Here is a 17,154-nt window from a genome sequence, read left to right as displayed (position 1 = left end):
CTTTGGCGATCACTCTCTTGTATTTCAGCAGAGACAGATAGTTGAGAAGTCTTTTCTCACATAGCTAGCACAAGCCTGCGCTTTTCCTTGCTGGTAGCGTGGAAATGACAGATTGGTTCTCAGAAGAAAAAACAAGAAATATTATAGCAGAGGATGCTTTCGATCCATCGACCTCTGGGTTATGGGCCCAGCACGCTTCCGCTGCGCCACTCTGCTCCCTTGTAAAAGTGTTCTCTTTATGCAGAGGAGGAGCTTTCAGCGAAGTGGCGAGGGATTGGTGGGTCTCGCTCCTCATTTGCCTAAGCATGCTGCAATGTATGCTGGGTGCAGAAAATCTTCATCTTCTCGTCTCACAGTCAGTCATAACTGAAAGTGCAGACCCTCTTGGGAACTAGCAGTTTCAGGCCTTTACCAAGATAGCAGCTCTCTAACCCTCTCCTCTCTCTTTGATCCTAGCGCTAGCATGCTCAGGATTTGATTTTAACTGGGAGCCAGAGATCTACCCGGTGAGGGCTTGCCCGGTGTGAGGCTTTTGAGCGTTTGGGAGCGTTCGGGACGTGAGAGGACGCTGGACAGGAAATGTTGCCATCTTGAAATATCCAACCTTCCTGCTGTCGTGAGAGGCTCTTTCCATGGACATCTGCCTCTTGGAGTCCTCTCAACTTGCTCTCTGATATAACATTTTGTGAGCTGCAGTTACATCCGATGGCTACAAGGTGGCGCTGCATTCAGGTGAGAGAACAAGTGTGCACAAAATCGTTGGGGACTTTTGCCAGATTCATCGGTGGATCTTGCCTACTTTTATTCACATGCTAGATATTGCCTAGAAATGCTTTTTAATATAGAGATGCTAGAGTTAGAATGTCTGGTCGGGGTTCAGCCCTTTCATTGTCTACCGCCCGCAACATATTTATTACCAGCACATGTGAGTGGTGACTCTGCTTTTTGGAAAATAGCATCTAATAGGACAATGAATTTAGCAGATGGGGCGATCGAGATGCCTGCCTAAGTATTTCATTTTTTTTTTAATCTAACGTCTGATTAATCTGTTCATGATATTTCCGTTTTGTGACATGTTGCATTAAAACAAATCCTGCTTGGAGAACATATAAAAATTTGCACTGCATTGGCCGGGAATCGAACCCGGGTCAACTGCTTGGGAAGCAGCTATGCTCACCACTATACCACCAACGCCCTATGATGTGGTTGCTCTCGGTTCTAAAGATTACAACCCCGCGTTCAATGACTATCTTGCACCAGTTTCAATGGTGCATTTGGTTTAGATACCAACATGAAAAGCAGTAGAAAGTTTCTTGTAGAGGGTAAGGAACTGGGGATTGAAACCAAGGCCAAATCTGTGCAGAAGAGAAGAAATGGAAAGCAGTAGTACAAATAGTGGAAATGAACATATTTAGGCAGCATTGGAAGCAAAGCAGCGAAGAGAAAGAGAGTGCCTTCCATGAAATGCCCAGGAGAATGATAAGAGCAGAACGAAAAGGCAAGAATGACATTCAAAGCATGCCCAGAAAAACGTGTGACGGTCCCACGAGTCATTTATGCTTATAATTGGGTATCTTTACTTTCAAAGTATGGGGTTGATCCTTTGACGATCACTCTCTTGTATTTCAGCAGAGACAGATAGTTGAGAAGTCTTTTCTCACATAGCTAGCACAAGCCTGCGCTTTTCCTTGCTAGTAGCGTGGAAATGACAGATTGGTTCTCAGAAGAAAAAACAAGAAATATTATAGCAGAGGATGGTTTCGATCCATCGACCTCTGGGTTATGGGCCCAGCACGCTTCCGCTGCGCCACTCTGCTCCCTTGTAAAAGTGTTCTCTTTATGCAGAGGAGGAGCTTTCAGCGAAGTGGCGAGGGATTGGTGGGTCTCGCTCCTCATTTGCCTAAGCATGCTGCAATGTATGCTGGGTGCAGAAAATCTTCATCTTCTCGTCTCACAGTCAGTCATAACTGAAAGTGCAGACCCTCTTGGGAACTAGCAGTTTCAGGCCTTTACCAAGATAGCAGCTCTCTAACCCTCTCCTCTCTCTTTGATCCTAGCGCTAGCATGCTCAGGATTTGATTTTAACTGGGAGCCAGAGATCTACCCGGTGAGGGCTTGCCCGGTGTGAGGCTTTTGAGCGTTCGGGATGTGAGGACGTTGGACAGGAAATGTTGCCATCTTGAAATATCCAACCTTCCTGCTGGCGTGAGAGGCTCTTTCCATGGACATCTGCCTCTTGGAGTCCTCTCAACTTGCTCTCTGATATAACATTTTGTGAGCTGCAGTTACATCCGATGGCTACAAGGTGGCGCTGCATTCAGGTGAGAGAACAAGTGTGCACAAAATCGTTGGGGACTTTTGCCAGATTCATCGGTGGATCTTGCCTACTTTTATTCACATGCTAGATATTGCCTAGAAATGCTTTTTAATATAGAGATGCTAGAGTTAGAATGTCTGGTCGGGGTTCAGCCCTTTCATTGTCTACCGCCCGCAACATATTTATTACCAGCACATGTGAGTGGTGACTCTGCTTTTTGGAAAATAGCATCTAATAGGACAATGAATGTAGCAGATGGGGCGATCGAGATGCCTGCCTAAGTATTTCATTTTTTTTTTAATTTAACGTCTGATTAATCTGTTCATGATATTTCCGTTTTGTGACATGTTGCATTAAAACAAATCCTGCTTGGAGAACATATAAAAATTTGCACTGCATTGGCTGGGAATCGAACCCGGGTCAACTGCTTGGGAAGCAGCTATGCTCACCACTATACCACCAACGCCCTATGATGTGGTTGCTCTCGGTTCTAAAGATTACAACCCCGAGTTCAATGACTATCTTGCACCAGTTTCAATGGTGCATTTGGTTTAGATACCAACATGAAAAGCAGTAGAAAGTTTCTTGTAGAGGGTAAGGAACTGGGGATTGAAACCAAGGCCAAATCTGTGCAGAAGAGAAGAAATGGAAAGCAGTAGTACAAATAGTGGAAATGAACATATTTAGGCAGCATTGGAAGCAAAGCAGCGAAGAGAAAGAGAGTGCCTTCCATGAAATGCCCAGGAGAATGATAAGAGCAGAACGAAAAGGCAAGAATGACATTCAAAGCATGCCCAGAAAAACGTGTGACGGTCCCACCAGTCATTTATGCTTATAATTGGGTATCTTTACTTTCAAAGTATGGGGTTGATCCTTTGACGATCACTCTCTTTTATTTCAGCAGAGACAGATAGTTGAGAAGTCTTTTCTCACATACCTAGCACAAGCCTGCGCTTTTCCTTGCTGGTAGCGTGGAAATGACAGATTGGTTCTCAGAAGAAAAAACAAGAAATATTATAGCAGAGGATGCTTTCGATCCATCGACCTCTGGGTTATGGGCCCAGCACGCTTCCGCTGCGCCACTCTGCTCCCTTGTAAAAGTGTTCTCTTTATGCAGAGGAGGAGCTTTCAGCGAAGTGGCAAGGGATTGGTGGGTCTCGCTCCTCATTTGCCTAAGCATGCTGCAATGTATGCTGGGTGCAGAAAATCTTCATCTTCTCGTCTCACAGTCAGTCATAACTGAAAGTGCAGACCCTCTTGGGAACTAGCAGTTTCAGGCCTTTACCAAGATAGCAGCTCTCTAACCCTCTCCTCTCTCTTTGATCCTAGCGCTAGCATGCTCAGGATTTGATTTTAACTGGGAGCCAGAGATCTACCCGGTGAGGGCTTGACCGGTGTGAGGCTTTTGAGCATTTGGGAGCGTTCGGGACGTGAGGACATTGGACAGGAAATGTTGCCATCTTGAAATATCCAACCTTCCTGCTGTCGTGAGAGGCTCTTTCCATGGACATCTGCCTCTTGGAGTCCTCTCAACTTGCTCTCTGATATAACATTTTGTGAGCTGCAGTTACATCCGATGGCTACAAGGTGGCGCTGCATTCAGGTGAGAGAACAAGTGTGCACAAAATCGTTGGGGACTTTTGCCAGATTCATCGGTGGATCTTGCCTACTTTTATTCACATGCTAGATATTGCCTAGAAATGCTTTTTAATATAGAGATGCTAGAGTTAGAATGTCTGGTCGGGGTTCAGCCCTTTCATTGTCTACCGCCCGCAACATATTTATTACCAGCACATGTGAGTGGTGACTCTGCTTTTTGGAAAATAGCATCTAATAGGACAATGAATGTAGCAGATGGGGCGATCGAGATGCCTGCCTAAGTATTTCATTTTTTTTTTAATTTAACGTCTGATTAATCTGTTCATGATATTTCCGTTTTGTGACATGTTGCATTAAAACAAATCCTGCTTGGAGAACATATAAAAATTTGCACTGCATTGGCCGGGAATCGAACCCAGGTCAACTGCTTGGGAAGCAGCTATGCTCACCACTATACCACCAACGCCCTATGATGTGGTTGCTCTCGGTTCTAAAGATTACAACCCCGAGTTCAATGACTATCTTGCACCAGTTTCAATGGTGCATTTGGTTTAGATACCAACATGAAAAGCAGTAGAAAGTTTCTTGTAGAGGGTAAGGAACTGGGGATTGAAACCAAGGCCAAATCTGTGCAGAAGAGAAGAAATGGAAAGCAGTAGTACAAATAGTGGAAATGAACATATTTAGGCAGCATTGGAAGCAAAGCAGCGAAGAGAAAGAGAGTGCCTTCCATGAAATGCCCAGGAGAATGATAAGAGCAGAACGAAAAGGCAAGAATGACATTCAAAGCATGCCCAGAAAAACGTGTGACGGTCCCACCAGTCATTTATGCTTATAATTGGGTATCTTTACTTTCAAAGTATGGGGTTGATCCTTTGACGATCACTCTCTTGTATTTCAGCAGAGACAGATAGTTGAGAAGTCTTTTCTCACATAGCTAGCACAAGCCTGCGCTTTTCCTTGCTGGTAGCGTGGAAATGACAGATTGGTTCTCTGAAGAAAAAACAAGAAATATTATAGCAGAGGATGCTTTCGATCCATCGACCTCTGGGTTATGGGCCCAGCACGCTTCCGCTGCGCCACTCTGCTCCCTTGTAAAAGTGTTCTCTTTATGCAGAGGAGGAGCTTTCAGCGAAGTGGCGAGGGATTGGTGGGTCTCGCTCCTCATTTGCCTAAGCATGCTGCAATGTATGCTGGGTGCAGAAAATCTTCATCTTCTCGTCTCACAGTCAGTCATAACTGAAAGTGCAGACCCTCTTGGGAACTAGCAGTTTCAGGCCTTTACCAAGATAGCAGCTCTCTAACCCTCTCCTCTCTCTTTGATCCTAGCGCTAGCATGCTCAGGATTTGATTTTAACTGGGAGCCAGAGATCTACCCGGTGAGGGCTTGCCCGGTGTGAGGCTTTTGAGCGTTTGGGAGCGTTCGGGATGTGAGGACATTGGACAGGAAATGTTGCCATCTTGAAATATCCAACCTTCCTGCTGTCGTGAGAGGCTCTTTCCATGGACATCTGCCTCTTGGAGTCCTCTCAACTTGCTCTCTGATGTAACATTTTGTGAGCTGCAGTTACATCCGATGGCTACAAGGTGGCGCTGCATTCAGGTGAGAGAACAAGTGTGCACAAAATCGTTGGGGACTTTTGCCAGATTCATCGGTGGATCTTGCCTACTTTTATTCACATGCTAGATATTGCCTAGAAATGCTTTTTAATATAGAGATGCTAGAGTTAGAATGTCTGGTCGGGGTTCAGCCCTTTCATTGTCTACCGCCCGCAACATATTTATTACCAGCACATGTGAGTGGTGACTCTGCTTTTTGGAAAATAGCATCTAATAGGACAATGAATTTAGCAGATGGGGCGATCGAGATGCCTGCCTAAGTATTTCATTTTTTTTTTAATTTAACGTCTGATTAATCTGTTCATGATATTTCCGTTTTGTGACATGTTGCATTAAAACAAATCCTGCTTGGAGAACATATAAAAATTTGCACTGCATTGGCCGGGAATCGAACCCGGGTCAACTGCTTGGGAAGCAGTTATGCTCACCACTATACCACCAACGCCCTATGATGTGGTTGCTCTCGGTTCTAAAGATTACAACCCCGAGTTCAATGACTATCTTGCACCAGTTTCAATGGTGCATTTGGTTTAGATACCAACATGAAAAGCAGTAGAAAGTTTCTTGTAGAGGGTAAGGAACTGGGGATTGAAACCAAGGCCAAATCTGTGCAGAAGAGAAGAAATGGAAAGCAGTAGTACAAATAGTGGAAATGAACATATTTAGGCAGCATTGGAAGCAAAGCAGCGAAGAGAAAGAGAGTGCCTTCCATGAAATGCCCAGGAGAATGATAAGAGCAGAACGAAAAGGCAAGAATGACATTCAAAGCATGCCCAGAAAAACGTGTGACGGTCCCACGAGTCATTTATGCTTATAATTGGGTATCTTTACTTTCAAAGTATGGGGTTGATCCTTTGACGATCACTCTCTTGTATTTCAGCAGAGACAGATAGTTGAGAAGTCTTTTCTCACATAGCTAGCACAAGCCTGCGCTTTTCCTTGCTGGTAGCGTGGAAATGACAGATTGGTTCTCAGAAGAAAAAACAAGAAATATTATAGCAGAGGATGGTTTTGATCCATCGACCTCTGGGTTATGGGCCCAGCACGCTTCCGCTGCGCCACTTGGCTCCCTTGTAAAAGTGTTCTCTTTATGCAGAGGAGGAGCTTTCAGCGAAGTGGCGAGGGATTGGTGGGTCTCGCTCCTCATTTGCCTAAGCATGCTGCAATGTATGCTGGGTGCAGAAAATCTTCATCTTCTCGTCTCACAGTCAGTCATAACTGAAAGTGCAGACCCTCTTGGGAACTAGCAGTTTCAGGCCTTTACCAAGATAGCAGCTCTCTAACCCTCTCCTCTCTCTTTGATCCTAGCGCTAGCATGCTCAGGATTTGATTTTAACTGGGAGCCAGAGATCTACCCGGTGAGGGCTTGCCCGGTGTGAGGCTTTTGAGCGTTCGGGACGTGAGGACGTTGGACAGGAAATGTTGCCATCTTGAAATATCCAACCTTCCTGCTGTCGTGAGAGGCTCTTTCCATGGACATCTGCCTCTTGGAGTCCTCTCAACTTGCTCTCTGATATAACATTTTGTGAGCTGGAGTTACATCCGATGGCTACAAGGTGGCGCTGCATTCAGGTGAGAGAACAAGTGTGCACAAAATCGTTGGGGACTTTTGCCAGATTCATCGGTGGATCTTGCCTACTTTTATTCACATGCTAGATATTGCCTAGAAATGCTTTTTAATATAGAGATGCTAGAGTTAGAATGTCTGGTCGGGGTTCAGCCCTTTCATTGTCTACCGCCCGCAACATATTTATTACCAGCACATGTGAGTGGTGACTCTGCTTTTTGGAAAATAGCATCTAATAGGACAATGAATGTAGCAGATGGGGCGATCGAGATGCCTGCCTAAGTATTTCATTTTTTTTTTAATTTAACGTCTGATTAATCTGTTCATGATATTTCCGTTTTGTGACATGTTGCATTAAAACAAATCCTGCTTGGAGAACATATAAAAATTTGCATTGCATTGGCTGGGAATCGAACCCGGGTCAACTGCTTGGGAAGCAGCTATGCTCACCACTATACCACCAACGCCCTATGATGTGGTTGCTCTCGGTTCTAAAGATTACAACCCCGAGTTCAATGACTATCTTGCACCAGTTTCAATGGTGCATTTGGTTTAGATACCAACATGAAAAGCAGTAGAAAGTTTCTTGTAGAGGGTAAGGAACTGGGGATTGAAACCAAGGCCAAATCTGTGCAGAAGAGAAGAAATGGAAAGCAGTAGTACAAATAGTGGAAATGAACATATTTAGGCAGCATTGGAAGCAAAGCAGCGAAGAGAAAGAGAGTGCCTTCCATGAAATGCCCAGGAGAATGATAAGAGCAGAACGAAAAGGCAAGAATGACATTCAAAGCATGCCCAGAAAAACGTGTGACGGTCCCACCAGTCATTTATGCTTATAATTGGGTATCTTTACTTTCAAAGTATGGGGTTGATCCTTTGACGATCACTCTCTTGTATTTCAGCAGAGACAGATAGTTGAGAAGTCTTTTCTCACATAGCTAGCACAAGCCTGCGCTTTTCCTTGCTGGTAGCGTGGAAATGACAGATTGGTTCTCAGAAGAAAAAAAAAGAAATATTATAGCAGAGGATGGTTTCGATCCATCGACCTCTGGGTTATGGGCCCAGCACGCTTCCGCTGCGCCACTCTGCTCCCTTGTAAAAGTGTTCTCTTTATGCAGAGGAGGAGCTTTCAGCGAAGTGGCGAGGGATTGGTGGGTCTCGCTCCTCATTTGCCTAAGCATGCTGCAATGTATGCTGGGTGCAGAAAATCTTCATCTTCTCGTCTCACAGTCAGTCATAACTGAAAGTGCAGACCCTCTTGGGAACTAGCAGTTTCAGGCCTTTACCAAGATAGCAGCTCTCTAACCCTCTCCTCTCTCTTTGATCCTAGCGCTAGCATGCTCAGGATTTGATTTTAAATGGGAGCCAGAGATCTACCCGGTGAGGGCTTGACCGGTGTGAGGCTTTTGAGCATTTGGGAGCGTTCGGGACGTGAGGACATTGGACAGGAAATGTTGCCATCTTGAAATATCCAACCTTCCTGCTGTCGTGAGAGGCTCTTTCCATGGACATCTGCCTCTTGGAGTCCTCTCAACTTGCTCTCTGATATAACATTTTGTGAGCTGCAGTTACATCCGATGGCTACAAGGTGGCGCTGCATTCAGGTGAGAGAACAAGTGTGCACAAAATCGTTGGGGACTTTTGCCAGATTCATCGGTGGATCTTGCCTACTTTTATTCACATGCTAGATATTGCCTAGAAATGCTTTTTAATATAGAGATGCTAGAGTTAGAATGTCTGGTCGGGGTTCAGCCCTTTCATTGTCTACCGCCCGCAACATATTTATTACCAGCACATGTGAGTGGTGACTCTGCTTTTTGGAAAATAGCATCTAATAGGACAATGAATGTAGCAGATGGGGCGATCGAGATGCCTGCCTAAGTATTTCATTTTTTTTTTAATTTAACGTCTGATTAATCTGTTCATGATATTTCCGTTTTGTGACATGTTGCATTAAAACAAATCCTGCTTGGAGAACATATAAAAATTTGCACTGCATTGGCCGGGAATCGAACCCAGGTCAACTGCTTGGGAAGCAGCTATGCTTACCACTATACCACCAACGCCCTATGATGTGGTTGCTCTCGGTTCTAAAGATTACAACCCCGAGTTCAATGACTATCTTGCACCAGTTTCAATGGTGCATTTGGTTTAGATACCAACATGAAAAGCAGTAGAAAGTTTCTTGTAGAGGGTAAGGAACTGGGGATTGAAACCAAGGCCAAATCTGTGCAGAAGAGAAGAAATGGAAAGCAGTAGTACAAATAGTGGAAATGAACATATTTAGGCAGCATTGGAAGCAAAGCAGCGAAGAGAAAGAGAGTGCCTTCCATGAAATGCCCAGGAGAATGATAAGAGCAGAACGAAAAGGCAAGAATGACATTCAAAGCATGCCCAGAAAAACGTGTGACGGTCCCATCAGTCATTTATGCTTATAATTGGGTATCTTTACTTTCAAAGTATGGGGTTGATCCTTTGACGATCACTCTCTTGTATTTCAGCAGAGACAGATAGTTGAGAAGTCTTTTCTCACATAGCTAGCACAAGCCTGCGCTTTTCCTTGCTGGTAGCGTGGAAATTACAGACTGGTTCTCTGAAGAAAAAACAAGAAATATTATAGCAGAGGATGCTTTCGATCCATCGACCTCTGGGTTATGGGCCCAGCACGCTTCCGCTGCGCCACTCTGCTCCCTTGTAAAAGTGTTCTCTTTATGCAGAGGAGGAGCTTTCAGCGAAGTGGCGAGGGATTGGTGGGTCTCGCTCCTCATTTGCCTAAGCATGCTGCAATGTATGCTGGGTGCAGAAAATCTTCATCTTCTCGTCTCACAGTCAGTCATAACTGAAAGTGCAGACCCTCTTGGGAACTAGCAGTTTCAGGCCTTTACCAAGATAGCAGCTCTCTAACCCTCTCCTCTCTCTTTGATCCTAGCGCTAGCATGCTCAGGATTTGATTTTGACTGGGAGCCAGAGATCTACCCGGTGAGGGCTTGCCCGGTGTGAGGCTTTTGAGCGTTTGGGAGCGTTCGGGATGTGAGGACATTGGACAGGAAATGTTGCCATCTTGAAATATCCAACCTTCCTGCTGTCGTGAGAGGCTCTTTCCATGGACATCTGCCTCTTGGAGTCCTCTCAACTTGCTCTCTGATGTAACATTTTGTGAGCTGCAGTTACATCCGATGGCTACAAGGTGGCGCTGCATTCAGGTGAGAGAACAAGTGTGCACAAAATCGTTGGGGACTTTTGCCAGATTCATCGGTGGATCTTGCCTACTTTTATTCACATGCTAGATATTGCCTAGAAATGCTTTTTAATATAGAGATGCTAGAGTTAGAATGTCTGGTCGGGGTTCAGCCCTTTCATTGTCTACCGCCCGCAACATATTTATTACCAGCACATGTGAGTGGTGACTCTGCTTTTTGGAAAATAGCATCTAATAGGACAATGAATTTAGCAGATGGGGCGATCGAGATGCCTGCCTAAGTATTTCATTTTTTTTTTAATTTAACGTCTGATTAATCTGTTCATGATATTTCTGTTTTGTGACATGTTGCATTAAAACAAATCCTGCTTGGAGAACATATAAAAATTTACACTGCATTGGCCGGGAATCGAACCCGGGTCAACTGCTTGGGCAGTAGCTATGCTCACCACTATACCACCAACGCCCTATGATGTGGTTGCTCTCGGTTCTAAAGATTACAACCCCGAGTTCAATGACTATCTTGCACCAGTTTCAATGGTGCATTTGGTTTAGATACCAACATGAAAAGCAGTAGAAACTTTCTTGTAGAGGGTAAGAAACTGGGAATTGAAACCAAGGCCAAATCTGTGCAGAAGAGAAGAAATGGAAAGCAGTAGTACAAATAGTGGAAATTAACATATTTAGGCAGCATTGGAAGCAAAGCAGCGAAGAGAAAGAGAGTGCCTTCCATGAAATGCCCAGGAGAATGATAAGAGCAGAACGAAAAGGCAAGAATGACATTCAAAGCATGCCCAGAAAAACGTGTGACGGTCCCACCAGTCATTTATGCTTATAATTGGGTATCTTTACTTTCAAAGTATGGGGTTGATCCTTTGGCGATCACTCTCTTGTATTTCAGCAGAGACAGATAGTTGAGAAGTCTTTTCTCACATAGCTAGCACAAGCCTGCGCTTTTCCTTGCTGGTAGCGTGGAAATGACAGATTGGTTCTCAGAAGAAAAAACAAGAAATATTATAGCAGAGGATGCTTTCGATCCATCGACCTCTGGGTTATGGGCCCAGCACGCTTCCGCTGCGCCACTCTGCTCCCTTGTAAAAGTGTTCTCTTTATGCAGAGGAGGAGCTTTCAGCGAAGTGGCGAGGGATTGGTGGGTCTCGCTCCTCATTTGCCTAAGCATGCTGCAATGTATGCTGGGTGCAGAAAATCTTCATCTTCTCGTCTCACAGTCAGTCATAACTGAAAGTGCAGACCCTCTTGGGAACTAGCAGTTTCAGGCCTTTACCAAGATAGCAGCTCTCTAACCCTCTCCTCTCTCTTTGATCCTAGCGCTAGCATGCTCAGGATTTGATTTTAACTGGGAGCCAGAGATCTACCCGGTGAGGGCTTGACCGGTGTGAGGCTTTTGAGCGTTTGGGAGCGTTCGGGACGTGAGGACATTGGACAGGAAATGTTGCCATCTTGAAATATCCAACCTTCCTGCTGTCGTGAGAGGCTCTTTCCATGGACATCTGCCTCTTGGAGTCCTCTCAACTTGCTCTCTGATATAACATTTTGTGAGCTGCAGTTACATCCGATGGCTACAAGGTGGCGCTGCATTCAGGTGAGAGAACAAGTGTGCACAAAATCGTTGGGGACTTTTGCCAGATTCATCGGTGGATCTTGCCTACTTTTATTCACATGCTAGATATTGCCTAGAAATGCTTTTTAATATAGAGATGCTAGAGTTAGAATGTCTGGTCGGGGTTCAGCCCTTTCATTGTCTACCGCCCGCAACATATTTATTACCAGCACATGTGAGTGGTGACTCTGCTTTTTGGAAAATAGCATCTAATAGGACAATGAATGTAGCAGATGGGGCGATCGAGATGCCTGCCTAAGTATTTCATTTTTTTTTTAATTTAACGTCTGATTAATCTGTTCATGATATTTCCGTTTTGTGACATGTTGCATTAAAACAAATCCTGCTTGGAGAACATATAAAAATTTGCACTGCATTGGCCGGGAATCGAACCCGGGTCAACTGCTTGGGAAGCAGCTATGCTCACCACTATACCACCAACGCCCTATGATGTGGTTGCTCTCGGTTCTAAAGATTACAACCCCGAGTTCAATGACTATCTTGCACCAGTTTCAATGGTGCATTTGGTTTAGATACCAACATGAAAAGCAGTAGAAAGTTTCTTGTAGAGGGTAAGGAACTGGGGATTGAAACCAAGGCCAAATCTGTGCAGAAGAGAAGAAATGGAAAGCAGTAGTACAAATAGTGGAAATGAACATATTTAGGCAGCATTGGAAGCAAAGCAGCGAAGAGAAAGAGAGTGCCTTCCATGAAATGCCCAGGAGAATGATAAGAGCAGAACGAAAAGGCAAGAATGACATTCAAAGCATGCCCAGAAAAACGTGTGACGGTCCCACCAGTCATTTATGCTTATAATTGGGTATCTTTACTTTCAAAGTATGGGGTTGATCCTTTGACGATCACTCTCTTGTATTTCAGCAGAGACAGATAGTTGAGAAGTCTTTTCTCACATAGCTAGCACAAGCCTGCGCTTTTCCTTGCTGGTAGCGTGGAAATGACAGATTGGTTCTCAGAAGAAAAAACAAGAAATATTATAGCAGAGGATGCTTTCGATCCATCGACCTCTGGGTTATGGGCCCAGCACGCTTCCGCTGCGCCACTCTGCTCCCTTGTAAAAGTGTTCTCTTTATGCAGAGGAGGAGCTTTCAGCGAAGTGGCGAGGGATTGGTGGGTCTCGCTCCTCATTTGCCTAAGCATGCTGCAATGTATGCTGGGTGCAGAAAATCTTCATCTTCTCGTCTCACAGTCAGTCATAACTGAAAGTGCAGACCCTCTTGGGAACTAGCAGTTTCAGGCCTTTACCAAGATAGCAGCTCTCTAACCCTCTCCTCTCTCTTTGATCCTAGCGCTAGCATGCTCAGGATTTGATTTTAACTGGGAGCCAGAGATCTACCCGGTGAGGGCGAGGCTTTTGAGCGTTTGGGAGCGTTCGAGACGTGAGGACATTGGACAGGAAATGTTGCCATCTTGAAATATCCAACCTTCCTGCTGTCGTGAGAGGCTCTTTCCATGGACATCTGCCTCTTGGAGTCCTCTCAACTTGCTCTCTGATATAACATTTTGTGAGCTGCAGTTACATCCGATGGCTACAAGGTGGCGCTGCATTCAGGTGAGAGAACAAGTGTGCACAAAATCGTTGGGGACTTTTGCCAGATTCATCGGTGGATCTTGCCTACTTTTATTCACATGCTAGATATTGCCTAGAAATGCTTTTTAATATAGAGATGCTAGAGTTAGAATGTCTGGTCGGGGTTCAGCCCTTTCATTGTCTACCGCCCGCAACATATTTGTTACCAGCACATGTGAGTGGTGACTCTGCTTTTTGGAAAATAGCATCTAATAGGACAATGAATGTAGCAGATGGGGCGATCGAGATGCCTGCCTAAGTATTTCATTTTTTTTTTTAATTTAACGTCTGCTTAATCTGTTCATGATATTTCCGTTTTGTGACATGTTGCATTAAAACAAATCCTGCTTGGAGAACATATAAAAATTTGCACTGCATTGGCCGGGAATCGAACCCGGGTCAACTGCTTGGGCAGCAGCTATGCTCACCACTATACCACCAACACCCTATGATGTGGTTGCTCTCGGTTCTAAAGATTACAACCCCGAGTTCAATGACTATCTTGCACCAGTTTCAATGGTGCATTTGGTTTAGATACCAACATGAAAAGCAGTAGAAAGTTTTTTGTAGAGGGTAAGAAACTGGGGATTGAAACCAAGGCCAAATCTGTGCAGAAGAGAAGAAATGGAAAGCAGTAGTACAAATAGTGGAAATGAACATATTTAGGCAGCATTGGAAGCAAAGCAGCGAAGAGAAAGAGAGTGCCTTCCATGAAATGCCCAGGAGAATGATAAGAGCAGAACGAAAAGGCAAGAATGACATTCAAAGCATGCCCAGAAAAACGTGTGACGGTCCCACCAGTCATTTATGCTTATAATTGGGTATCTTTACTTTCAAAGTATGGGGTTGATCCTTTGACGATCACTCTCTTGTATTTCAGCAGAGACAGATAGTTGAGAAGTCTTTTCTCACATAGCTAGCACAAGCCTGCGCTTTTCCTTGCTGGTAGCGTGGAAATGACAGATTGGTTCTCAGAAGAAAAAACAAGAAATATTATAGCAGAGGATGCTTTCGATCCATCGACCTCTGGGTTATGGGCCCAGCACGCTTCCGCTGCGCCACTCTGCTCCCTTGTAAAAGTGTTCTCTTTATGCAGAGGAGGAGCTTTCAGCGAAGTGGCGAGGGATTGGTGGGTCTCGCTCCTCATTTGCCTAAGCATGCTGCAATGTATGCTGGGTGCAGAAAATCTTCATCTTCTCGTCTCACAGTCAGTCATAACTGAAAGTGCAGACCCTCTTGGGAACTAGCAGTTTCAGGCCTTTACCAAGATAGCAGCTCTCTAACCCTCTCCTCTCTCTTTGATCCTAGCGCTAGCATGCTCAGGATTTGATTTTAACTGGGAGCCAGAGATCTACCCGGTGAGGGCTTGCCCGGTGTGAGGCTTTTGAGCGTTTGGGAGCGTTCGAGACGTGAGGACATTGGACAGGAAATGTTGCCATCTTGAAATATCCAACCTTCCTGCTGTCGTGAGAGGCTCTTTCCATGGACATCTGCCTCTTGGAGTCCTCTCAACTTGCTCTCTGATATAACATTTTGTGAGCTGCAGTTACATCCGATGGCTACAAGGTGGCGCTGCATTCAGGTGAGAGAACAAGTGTGCACAAAATCGTTGGGGACTTTTGCCAGATTCATCGGTGGATCTTGCCTACTTTTATTCACATGCTAGATATTGCCTAGAAATGCTTTTTAATATAGAGATGCTAGAGTTAGAATGTCTGGTCGGGGTTCAGCCCTTTCATTGTCTACCGCCCGCAACATATTTATTACCAGCACATGTGAGTGGTGACTCTGCTTTTTGGAAAATAGCATCTAATAGGACAATGAATGTAGCAGATGGGGCGATCGAGATGCCTGCCTAAGTATTTCATTTTTTTTTTAATTTAACGTCTGATTAATCTGTTCATGATATTTCCGTTTTGTGACATGTTGCATTAAAACAAATCCTGCTTGGAGAACATATAAAAATTTGCACTGCATTGGCTGGGAATCGAACCCGGGTCAACTGCTTGGGAAGCAGCTATGCTCACCACTATACCACCAACGCCCTATGATGTGGTTGCTCTCGGTTCTAAAGATTACAACCCCGAGTTCAATGACTATCTTGCACCAGTTTCAATGGTGCATTTGGTTTAGATACCAACATGAAAAGCAGTAGAAAGTTTCTTGTAGAGGGTAAGGAACTGGGGATTGAAACCAAGGCCAAATCTGTGCAGAAGAGAAGAAATGGAAAGCAGTAGTACAAATAGTGGAAATGAACATATTTAGGCAGCATTGGAAGCAAAGCAGCGAAGAGAAAGAGAGTGCCTTCCATGAAATGCCCAGGAGAATGATAAGAGCAGAACGAAAAGGCAAGAATGACATTCAAAGCATGCCCAGAAAAACGTGTGACGGTCCCACCAGTCATTTATGCTTATAATTGGGTATCTTTACTTTCAAAGTATGGGGTTGATCCTTTGGCGATCACTCTCTTGTATTTCAGCAGAGACAGATAGTTGAGAAGTCTTTTCTCACATAGCTAGCACAAGCCTGCGCTTTTCCTTGCTGGTAGCGTGGAAATGACAGATTGGTTCTCAGAAGAAAAAACAAGAAATATTATAGCAGAGGATGCTTTCGATCCATCGACCTCTGGGTTATGGGCCCAGCACGCTTCCGCTGCGCCACTCTGCTCCCTTGTGAAAGTGTTCTCTTTATGCAGAGGAGGAGCTTTCAGCGAAGTGGCGAGGGATTGGTGGGTCTCGCTCCTCATTTGCCTAAGCATGCTGCAATGTATGCTGGGTGCAGAAAATCTTCATCTTCTCGTCTCACAGTCAGTCATAACTGAAAGTGCAGACCCTCTTGGGAACTAGCAGTTTCAGGCCTTTACCAAGATAGCAGCTCTCTAACCCTCTCCTCTCTCTTTGATCCTAGCGCTAGCATGCTCAGGATTTGATTTTAACTGGGAGCCAGAGATCTACCCGGTGAGGGCTTGACCGGTGTGAGGCTTTTGAGCGTTTGGGAGCGTTCGGGACGTGAGGACATTGGACAGGAAATGTTGCCATCTTGAAATATCCAACCTTCCTGCTGTCGTGAGAGGCTCTTTCCATGGACATCTGCCTCTTGGAGTCCTCTCAACTTGCTCTCTGATATAACATTTTGTGAGCTGCAGTTACATCCGATGGCTACAAGGTGGCGCTGCATTCAGGTGAGAGAACAAGTGTGCACAAAATCGTTGGGGACTTTTGCCAGATTCATCGGTGGATCTTGCCTACTTTTATTCACATGCTAGATATTGCCTAGAAATGCTTTTTAATATAGAGATGCTAGAGTTAGAATGTCTGGTCGGGGTTCAGCCCTTTCATTGTCTACCTCCCGCAACATATTTATTACCAGCACATGTGAGTGGTGACTCTGCTTTTTGGAAAATAGCATCTAATAGGACAATGAATGTAGCAGATGGGGCGATCGAGATGCCTGCCTAAGTATTTCATTTTTTTTTTAATTTAACGTCTGATTAATCTGTTCATGATATTTCCGTTTTGTGACATGTTGCATTAAAACAAATCCTGCTTGGAGAACATATAAAAATTTGCACTGCATTGGCCGGGAATCGAACCCGGGTCAACTGCTTGGGAAGCAGCTATGCTCACCACTATACCACCAACGC

General features: G+C 44.8%; 6 non-coding genes across 6 annotated transcripts; all 6 read right to left on the bottom strand.

Annotated features, from left to right (window-relative positions):
• Positions 1-1,122: 1,122 nt before the first annotated feature.
• On the bottom strand, positions 1,123-1,194 carry TRNAG-CCC (transfer RNA glycine (anticodon CCC)). Its single transcript has one exon. It is a non-coding gene; the product is annotated as a tRNA-Gly (tRNA).
• A 3,116-nt stretch (positions 1,195-4,310) lies between these two features.
• TRNAG-CCC (transfer RNA glycine (anticodon CCC)) lies at positions 4,311-4,382 on the bottom strand. The gene has a single exon. It is a non-coding gene; the product is annotated as a tRNA-Gly (tRNA).
• A 1,527-nt stretch (positions 4,383-5,909) lies between these two features.
• On the bottom strand, positions 5,910-5,981 carry TRNAG-CCC (transfer RNA glycine (anticodon CCC)). Its single transcript has one exon. It is a non-coding gene; the product is annotated as a tRNA-Gly (tRNA).
• A 3,116-nt stretch (positions 5,982-9,097) lies between these two features.
• TRNAG-CCC (transfer RNA glycine (anticodon CCC)) lies at positions 9,098-9,169 on the bottom strand. Its single transcript has one exon. It is a non-coding gene; the product is annotated as a tRNA-Gly (tRNA).
• Positions 9,170-12,295: 3,126 nt separating this feature from the next.
• Positions 12,296-12,367, bottom strand: TRNAG-CCC (transfer RNA glycine (anticodon CCC)). Its single transcript has one exon. It is a non-coding gene; the product is annotated as a tRNA-Gly (tRNA).
• Positions 12,368-17,082: 4,715 nt separating this feature from the next.
• TRNAG-CCC (transfer RNA glycine (anticodon CCC)) lies at positions 17,083-17,154 on the bottom strand. The gene has a single exon. It is a non-coding gene; the product is annotated as a tRNA-Gly (tRNA).

The sequence above is a fragment of the Triturus cristatus genome, chromosome 11 (genome assembly GCF_964204655.1).
Source record: "Triturus cristatus chromosome 11, aTriCri1.1, whole genome shotgun sequence".
NCBI classification, from domain to species: Eukaryota; Metazoa; Chordata; class Amphibia; order Caudata; family Salamandridae; genus Triturus; species Triturus cristatus.
Note: the sequence above shows the minus strand (reverse complement) of the source record. Positions and strands in the feature narration are given on the sequence as shown.